The sequence below is a fragment of the Haemaphysalis longicornis genome, unplaced genomic scaffold (genome assembly GCF_048455015.1).
Source record: "Haemaphysalis longicornis isolate Haplotype H1 unplaced genomic scaffold, Haemaphysalis longicornis Haplotype H1 scaffold_14, whole genome shotgun sequence".
In the NCBI taxonomy this organism is placed as follows: Eukaryota; Metazoa; Arthropoda; class Arachnida; order Ixodida; family Ixodidae; genus Haemaphysalis; species Haemaphysalis longicornis.
The window spans coordinates 21,442,896-21,453,271 of record NW_027526245.1 but is presented as its reverse complement, the minus strand read 5'-3'; positions in this window follow the sequence as shown (position 1 = coordinate 21,453,271).

Here is a 10,376-nt window from a genome sequence, read left to right as displayed (position 1 = left end):
CAAAGTACACCGTGCACAGACAGAAACTCATATTATCTTTGTGCAGGCAGCTTGGTGCGGGGCTTGAGCTGAGGGCTGTTTTGGGTCCATGGTCGGGTCCCAGTCAGGCTGCGCGTGCAATCAAATCTCTTTTGGAGTTTTTTCGGAGCACAAAACTGGACAGAGTTTTGTGATTAAAAATTTTGGCCGCATCAAATGACATCATTTCGTTTTCACATTTTTTTCTCTCTTTTTTTTCGTTTTGTTTTTCTTCTCTCATCTAGCGTAGCAAGCAAGCCCGACGGCTCAGCTAACATCGCTGGTTTTCATCAAAGTTATTCTCTCTCTATGTCATCCTGTATCTGCTATCCCTGCGTTATCCCAGGAAACCCTATACAACCAGACTGTTGAAAATTATCATCGCCACGCTTCTCCGATGCATGAAGAGGACGAAGAATAAACCTAGATGCGACGGAGATGGTGAGGGATAGCTCGCGCTCAGAGCTTGCTCTCGCGGCTCGAGGCTCGCCCCTCGTGGAATTGAACGACGAAGACACGACTGGGTGCCACGAAAATAAACCCTCTGCTTCTGTTTGGGAGAGCTTCATTTTTCGACTCCCGCCACGCGTTGGCTCAACATTTTTGGTGCCGACGACCCGGGACCCACAGCGGCACCTGCCGAGAGCATCGAGGCAGCGGAGCCATTATGGAGAAGCTCAAATTCAAGAGGGCATCGAGGCGGGCGCAGAACACAAGGATCATCAACGAGGCAAGTGCCGCCATGGCCGATCCTGGCGCTACGGCCGACCAGCTAGCGTCGCTTTACGAGAGGCTCAAGGCTAGTAACGACGAGCTAAATAAGATCAACGAAGAGCTCGCAGCTCATATTCAGGATCAGGGGGCATTTGAGGCCGAATATGCGAGCGTGATTGAATATCAAGATAACAGGACACGCGTTCTCGCTGAGCTTAAAAGCAAGACCAACCGCCTTTCCCAGTCAGCTGCACCTATGACAGGACCCGTAGCGAACGTCACGCCCCCAGTCGCTGCTACGACTTCGGAGAGAACCGGGCCAAGGTTACCGAAACTCACCATCACTCCTTTCTATGGGGACCTGTGCCGATGGAATGAATTTTGGGAGCAATTCGTCCAAATGATAAACAAGAATAGCGGCCTTTCAGTTTGAGAAAAATTCCACTACCTACGACTCTTTCTGAAAGGAGATGCTGCTTCGGCAATCGGAGGGCTACCTACGACGGAGGCTTGCTGCCAGGATGCTCTCGCAATGCTGAAGAAGCGTTTCGGTGATCGCACGCGACTCGAGCAAGAGTATTTCGCCAGGCTCCGAATGATCAACCCGATCAGGTCCTCAAGTGACACAAGTGGCCTTCGCAAGCTCAACGACCAGGTTTTGGTCAACATCCGTGGCCTCGAAACCCTCGGCGTGAAACGGTCCTCCTTTTCGTCGGTGCTCTCAGACATCCTGTTGCGAGCCCTTCCGCACGACATCGTGCTCCAGTACCACCGCACGCGCACTGCTGAAACACCTACACCGCAAGCGGATGCACCTGAGGATTTTCCGACAGACCTAGACCGTCTTCTGAAGTTCCTCAGCACCGAGCTGGAGAACCTTGAAAAGAGTGATTTCAGGGGTCAGAGAGGACGAGACACCAGGCCTGAATATGAGGCAGAGAAAAGCATCCGCCCTAGAGACTCTAAGCCCACGTCGTGTGTTCTCTCCAGCACTTCGGCGACGTCCGATGAGGGGTGCACATTCTGCAAGTCAGAAGGTCACATTACGGAGTCTTGTCATGCGGACATACCTTCGGAAAAGAAGAAGCAAATTTTGTCGAAGGAGATGCAATGCTTTCGCTGCACGCTGAAAGGACACTGATCACGTGACTGTCGCAGGAAGATTACCTGCAATGCGTGCGCCGGTAGACATGCATCAAGAGTCTGTGGCCCAAGAAAGAACAACGCACGGGATTTTCGTTCTGAAGGAAGTCTGAACCCACGCACGACGGTCTGCGCATCAGTAGGAAAGAAGTCAGGAGTTGATACAAGTGGATGCGTTCTCCTCCAAACCTTCCGAGCCTGGGCAGTGAGTGACAACGCCTGCCGCTACGTCCGAGGCATATTCGACGGTGGCAGCCAGCGGACATTCGTGACCGAAGAACTTTGCAAACACCTCAAGTAGAAATGCGTCGGATTCATCAATATTGCTCTGAACACGTTCGCCAACGCCAAAAGTCAACCGGCCGCGAGGCGTCGTATCGTCGAGCTTCGACTGAAAAGCCAATTTTCCGACAACGAAGTTGTCCTCAGCGCCATAGAAATACCCCACATTTGCCAGGACATCAAGGGCTCGACGATGGATTCGTCCTTCGTTCGGGCTTGCAAAACATCGGGAAAGGACATTGCTGATGAGCTGCTTCACCCTGACGTCATCACACGCGGTGGCATAAGCATCCTCATTGGATCGGACCAGATGTAGAATATAATGTCTGGCGAATTGGTGAGGTCCCAAGAAAACCAGGCTATTATTGCTATAAACACTAAACTTGGATGGACGTTTCAAGGCAGCAGCACCGAGTTGACAGCGACAGCAACCGCTTCGCGCACGATGGTTTGCGTTCTGAAGGCCGACGTAACCCAATGCGACGATTTCATTCGATCGTTTTGGGAAGTCGAAAGCAATGGGATCTTGGATCCGACGAGCAGTGGTACCTCAAAGAGCTCAGCGTTAGAGCACTTCGAGAACAACGGCTCCTTCCGACATGGACGATACCAAGTGGAGCTACCATGGAAAACTACCGTCGAGGTTTCGAACAAGGACATGCAATCCGGAAATTTCTGACAGAAATCAACTATGTCTGGGGAGCAGGGGCTACCGGTGCATCAAGCATAAGCGAGCTGAACCCTTCCTTAGATGCGGGCGGTATCCTTCGGATGGGGGGACGCTTAGCCCATTTGAGATCAGTGAAAATGCAGAACCCACTCATATTGCCTGCAAATCACCCATTTTCATCTCTGCTGGCAGCCAGAGCCCACACTCAAGTTCTACACGGTGGCGTGAGAGACACGATGACACAACTACGAGAGAAATACTGGATTTGCCGAGCAAGATCCTTGGTGAAGCGAGTGGTCAACGGCTGCCATCTGTGCAAGCGGTTCCGAGTCAGGCCCGGAGATGCTCCGACTGCCCCCCTTTCGAATGACCGCCTATCGTCTACAAACTCGTTTGAGGTTGTAGGAGTGGACTTCGCTGGGCCTCTCTACGTACGATCGCCAAGCGGCGAGTCCAAGTGCTACATCGCTCTCTTCACGTGCGCCACATCAAGAGCGCTCCACTTGGAGTTAGTCTCTTCGATCACAGCAGAGGACTTTTTGCTCGGCTTTCCGAGATTCGTGGCCCGCAGGGGTTTACCCAGCGTCTTGTACTCAGACAACGCCCGAACTTTCAAGAAAGCCTCGGTGGACGTAAAACGAGTCTGCCGACTCCTCTCCGATCAAGAAGTCGCTGAGCATTTAAGCAATGCTGGGATCAGGTGGAAGTTCATCGTACCTAATGCCCCGTGGTGGGGTGGTTGGTGGGAGCAGCTGGTTAGGACGGTTAAGCTAGCACTCAGAAAGGTACTGGGGACAGCCAAGCTTGGGTTTGAAGAACTGGCTACCGTCCTCACCTAAGTAGAAGCCGTTGTGAACTCCAGGCCTCTTACTTTCGTGGAGTCGGACATAGGGGAGCCATGTGCTCTCACTCCGGCCGATCTCCTCATTGGTCGCAGACTTACGTATGTGCCTACCAAGAGTGACTCGGTAAACGATACAACCACCTGTTCGCGCACTGATGCCATGCGGCGGTATCGGTATCGAGAACGTTTGACAGAACACTTCTGGGCTAGGTGGATGAAAGAATACCTGTTGCAGCTTCGGTCTGCACACTTCACAACGAAGAAAGCGGCCACTGAAGTCAAAGTAGGAGACGTGGCGTTAGTGTACCAAGAAAAAACACCACGTGGAAACTGGCCATAGTTCAGGAGGTCTACAAAAGCACCGATGGTACCATCCGTTCTTGCAAGATCAAGCTGCAAGATGGGCTTGTGACAACCAGACCCATACAAAGACTTTACCCTATTGAAATTCGTGCCTAGCCATTTTCTCCCGGCCCGGAATGTGTTGAAAATTATCATCGCCACGCTTTTCCGATGCATGAAGAGGACGAAGAATAAACCTAGATGCGACGGAGATGGTGAGGGATAGCTCGCGCTCAGAGCTTGCTCTCGCGGCTCGAGGCTCGCCCCTCGTGGAATTGAACGACGAAGACACGACTGGGTGCTACGAAAATAAACCCTCTGCTTCTGTTTGTGAGAGCTTCATTTTAAGTGCGAATGCACTTTATAAGCGACCCTGAATTTCGGCGACCGCCGTCCGTCCACATAGCAACAGCTGCGAGTGCGCGCGCTCCTCGTCTTTCTTGGCAATGGGGGGAGATGGGCGCGCGCTGCCTGGCCGCTGACATGGCACATACCCATGTGGGGGATTGGCCAGGAATCTCCTCGTTTTCCTTGTCAACGGGGGGAGATGGGCGCGCGCTGCCTGGCCGCTGACATGGCACATACCCACTTGGGGATTGGCCAGGAATCGGGCGTGAGAAGGGCTAATGCACCCGCTTAAAGTAGTACTGACACGAAATTTCAAAGCTGAGATCCTCTCTAGCAATGAAGTACAACGACGACACAAATAGGTGTCTGTGCATGGCACATACCCACGTGGGGGATTGACCAGGAATCGGGCGTGAGAAGGGCTAATGCACCCGCTTAAAGGAGTACTGACATGAAATTTCAAAGCTGAGATCCGCTCTAGCAGTCAAGTACAACGACAACACAAATAGGTGTCTGTGAATAAATGCATCTTTCTTTCTTTGTAGTTGTGTGTGTGTGTGATCTCTCTTTCGCGAACATTACCGAACCGCGCAAATTCAACTCGTGCATTCGCACTTTCACATTCTTCCCCTCGGGGAAATGCGGGGAAATTTTTTCGACTCCCGCCACGCCTTGGCTCAACAAGACAATTGTTTAGCATTATCACCACCCTGGGCTTATTAGAGAAATTGCGGAAGCAGCCGAAATAGCATGCTCCGGTGATCAGTGTCTAAGTAGACCGTCTGTGGCTTTATCAGAGCCCGAGCTTCATTTCGTGGTGTAGGTGGCACATGGCGGTTTTCGTCTCTCATCTTTTCTTGTTCGCTTTTATGTTTTGCTTCCCTTTCCTCATCTAATCAGCCAGATGTGTTTGTCCTGGTCTTGCTGGTCCTGCAACAAAGCATTTGTTGAAAGGTAGCACTTGCCTCGCCTTCGACTTATTCTCCGTTTCTACTGCGCTATGTTTTCTGCATGATTATGAACTAACAGACCCAAACATTTTCCCTTCTGTTAGACCCACATACAGGGCGTTAGAAAAAGTTCGCAGAGCACAAAAATGCTACGGGAACAAAAGAGCTTCGCTAGGCAATGCCCAGGGGCGTCAGGTATGCTAGGCACGCATCTGCTGCAAGCCCGAATGGCGAGTGCAGTAACTGAACAGAGGGCGACAGTAAGACGAGGAGGTTGGGGTATATATATAGCCAAGCTCCAGCTTACATGGCCCTATCGTCTCGTGGTCGGGTAGCGTATCGCCTTTCACCTTGCAATAATTTCAGAGAGACAGGCCAGGCGATTCAGCTAATATTGGTGCTCAGCATCATGCTTTTTGAACTAAACAGCATAAACGATGCCAAGGTCGTCATGCACTGTTTAACCCAGAATAGTGGCTGAACTAGTCGCACAAAAACAAGATAAGTAACAGTCAATAAGCAATGCTTAGTGGCTGCTCTAGCGCTACCACATTGATTCAGATAGGTAAACAATTTTTCACCCTGGCATGCATTGCATTCTAGAAACACATATGCGCGCACGCATATGTTTTATACATACGCACTAGTGGCAAGGCTAGATGAATAAATTTGTGCCTAGCTTCCTAGCCAACGCCTTTTGGCCTTGGCCAGTACAACATCGCCCGAAGCTAGGACTAGCCAGATGAAACTGCGGTGGAGGACCTCCTGATGTTTCTACTGTGGACCAAGGCAAATTTTGATACATTAAGGTACCCATCACAATTTCTGATAAAATGTGGCACTCCCCACATCATCCAGCTGAGCGACAGTGAGGTCACAGTAATGGATGCATTTCATCGACACTGTAACGTATTCACACCCTGCAGTGTATGGAGATAGCATTAAAGGTTACTCCGCTGTGAGTAACCTGTAATGGTATAGCTTAAGAGAAGAAAATGTAGTGTACTCAAATAGTACAAAAAGCACCATATTCGTTTGTTCTTGAAAGTAGACCAACATGTAAGCAAGGTGCTCACTGCATGAAAACGTCTATTACAATCTCGTCCTATCCTGTCGGCCTATGTTAAGCTATTATGCACGACTTCAGTGCTTAATGAACTTCTTGTTTTCACTACACTTGCCCATTGAACGCCCACACCACAAGCAGCTGCGCACCCGAAGCAGTGTGCTACTTTTGTGATCGTCGCCCTCGCCATACCGCGGTCCAATAAGATCATAACTTAACAAAAGTTTACCCGTAAATGTCAACCTAATAAAAATCAGATTTCATCAAATTTAAATGTTTAGAAAAGAATATTCGATCACTGAGTGATTCACACACACATTACTCGCAAGACATCCAGTCCTCATCGCAGAGTCACACAAAGGTCTTGATCTGAAGATCGACAAATCGTAAAGGTCATTCTACGAGGTTTTCAACCATACCGATGCAACTAGGCAAGTTAAATTCACTGTAAATCATGTCTGAACATCCAAGAAGTGCTAAAAAAACAACGGCGAAGCCGCAAATAGTAACGCAACTAAGTTACAGCCACGGGACGTGCAACGACGCCGGTAAGCAGATCTGCCTATTCTACTGGTACTTTACACAGCTTAACAGCAGAGAATCGCTAGGCTTCGAGGCTATTTGGGCTTCGGGTGCGTCACTTAAGCTCTAAAACCTCGTAATATAAACCGTAAATAATTATTAAGCGGTATTTGAGTTCGATAACTCAATTGCCGTAAACAGACAGGGACGCCGCCATCTTGGAAGTTTGTTTACATCAATGTTACCAGACGAGCATCGACATTTCGCTAAATTCACAGGCCACTGACAATTATGGCGATTTGGGTACTCATTAAGCTCCAAAAACCCAAGCCAAAGTAGCATGGTATTCATCCACAATACACAAAATCCGCTGTTGGAAATCATGGCGCAATAAGAATGCACTTGTAGCAATTGTGTCACCATAATAGATTGGCAGGAAATTTTAAATGGGCACAAGATCTCTCGTTGGGTATTGGTGACAGCATATCTTTATTTATTTATGCTGTCTTTCAGTGGGTGAGCACGCTCACTGTCCCATGTTGCGCTGTTTCTGCTGACCCAGAGCCTTGGAAAGCTCTCTGCTGACCGTGTGGCTTGCTGCCAGAGTTGTCTTTCTAGAAATCCTGGCATTTATTCGTTCTTTTCTGCGTGACCACCACAAGTAACAGACGTGCTTTCACAGTTTTTTTATGTGGTGCAAGCTAGGTTCCTTTAGCTGTATGTGACGCCTGAGGTAACGTTCCACAGATTTTTACATTCCCCAAATGTGTGAAATAGAACAAACTGGCTTTTCCGCCAGATTTATGGCTCACACAAGAAAACTGGCGCTCAACTAAGAATACCTTGCTCTGTTTGGTTTATTTCAGAAACACTGATTTCTTCCACGGTTTGAGCATTGTTGGGCAAATACACTGGCACATTGGAGTCCAGCATGATGGTACCATTGCCCACTGTGCATAGAAAGATAAAGTAGCACTTAAAAAGTTGGAATGCAAAATAATTGTGCTGAGTTCTGTCGGCAGACCATGCGTGTTTTGTTCTTCATTGCAGTTTGTACAGTGCGATTTTGATGTGATTCGTAGCAGTATATGTATCGTTATGTGGTCTGGCAACTCTGGCCAGACCGGTCGGTATAAAAAGGAGCACGCACCAATAAACAACAGTCTTGCCGTGTCACCCACCCGTGGTCTGTCGTCAATCGAAACATGGTGTCAGAAGTGGCTCGCCGCAGATAAGCGGCGCGTGCGCAGTGTGCTCGTCGTCCAGTTTCGCGAGGGCAAAGACAAGATGGAAACGCTTCCGCCCCCCGACCGACTCGTCCTCTCAGATAACGCAGCCGAAAATTGGAAGAAGTTCAAGCAGCGCATGCAACTCTACTTCAAGGCGACGGGCAAGGACAGCAAGACGAGTGCGGAACAAGGTGCTGTATTCCTGCACGTCGCGGGCCAGGAGACCATTGACGTGTACAACACATTCCAGCTCGCCCCAGCGGAACAAGAGGACTACGACGTCATCGTTGAAAAATTCGAAGAGTACTGCACGCCTCAGCGTAATGAAACTTACGAAAGGTATGTGTTCCGCTCCCGCCTGCAGCAGCAAGATGAAACATTTGAACAATTCCTGAGGGACGTGCAGATAGCGGCGCAGACGTGCAACTTTGGAGACCTGAGAGATTCAATGGTGCGTGACCAGCTCGTTTGTGGGACGAAAAATAAGAAGCTCAGATCCCGCCTCCTAAGGGAAAAAGATTTGAGCCTCTCCAAATCCGTCGACTTTTGCAAAGCAGCTGAGCTTGCAGCCAATCAAAACCATGTTTGGGACAACGAACAAACAGCGAAGGCCTGCGTCGTAGAGAAACGCGCTCGAAACGAAGCTCGGAAAACGTCCCCCCAACGATGCAGCTATTGCAAGAGGTTCCAGCCGCCCAGGAAGTGCCCTGCATGGAAAAAGGCGTGCACAAGCTGCGGTAAGCAGAACCATTTTGCCGTTTGCTGCAGGGCGAAAAAGGTGAATGAAGTAGACATTGAAGAAAGCGAAGAATGCGAAGACTCCGCGCATGACTTCCAAATCCTGGCTGTGCAAATTAGTGGGGTGGCCAGCACGGCGGGTCGTGACTGGACAATAATGCAGCAGTGGGCACAGAAGTCGGGGCATTCAAGGTCGACACGGGTGCGCAAGCGAACCTGCTGCCCCGGTCTCTTTTCGCAAAGCTCAAAGTAGCTGCGAAAGTTTGTCCAAGCAAGACAACGCTCACAAGCTACGAAGGAAACGTCATTGAGCATTGCGGCACGGCCTCATTGCCACAACGTCTGGGCAACAAGGAGCAGCAGGTCACCTTCTTCATAGTCAAGAAAGGCAAGCAAGCGTTATTGGGACTTTCAACGTGCGAGTGTTTTGGCCTGGTCAGACGCGCCCACTCCCTTTCAAGGCAGTCAAGTCTGAGAGAACAGGTGACGGCAGAATTTCCGGAGTTGTTCAAAGGGCTCGGCTGCGTGAAGCGTCCTTACAGGATCACCATGAAGGACGGAGCCAAGCCGGTAGCAGTGCCAGCACGACGTGTGCCACACGCAACAGAGGCCCGTTTGCGCGAGGAACCGGAGCGTATGGAGTCTGAGGGAATCATCGTGAAGATGGAGGAACCAGCTGAGTGGGTGAGTCCACTGGTCATTGTTGAAAAGAAGGGAGGAGGAATAAGAATTTGCATGGATCCGCGGCACATAAACGAAAACATCAAACGGGAACGATACGAGCTTCCAAGAAGGGAAGACATCGAGGCAGAGCTAGCTGGGGCCAGGTGGTTCAGCAAGCTTGACGCAAATCAGGGGTTCTATCAAATACCGTTGGACGACGCGTCCTCAAGAATTTGCACGTTCAGCACCCCGTACGGACGATATAGATTCCTGAGACTACCATTTGGCCTGAGTTCTGCCTCCGAAATATTTCAGAGAGAAATAAGTGAAGCATTGGACAGGACCCCTGGCGTGCGAGTATACATAGACGATGTGCTGGTGTGGGGGAGGACAAAAACAGATCATGACGAGCGCTTAAGGGCAGCACTGACAGCGATACGTACAGCTGGTTTCATGCTTAACGCAGAAAAGTCTATATTTGGCTCGCAAGAAATCAAATTTCTTGGAGACGTAATCTCAAGTGAAGGAATCAAGCCGGGCGAACAACTCGTGTAGTGTATCGCTAACATGCCAACCCCTACGTCAAAGCAGGAAGTAAAGAGAATGCTAGGAGCAGTAAATTATTTCGGAAAGTACATTCCTTGCTTGTCTGAAAAAACTGCGGAACTGCGCAGTTTAATGCGGGAAAGTGCGTGTTTTGAGTAGAGAAACATTCACGAGAAAGAATGGGAAGGTATTCGCACTTGGCTAACGTCAGCACCCCTCTTGGAAGTCTTTGACCCACAAAAGCAAATCAAGATTAGCACTGATGCTTCGAAGAATGCGCTAGGAGCCGCGCAGCTGCAGT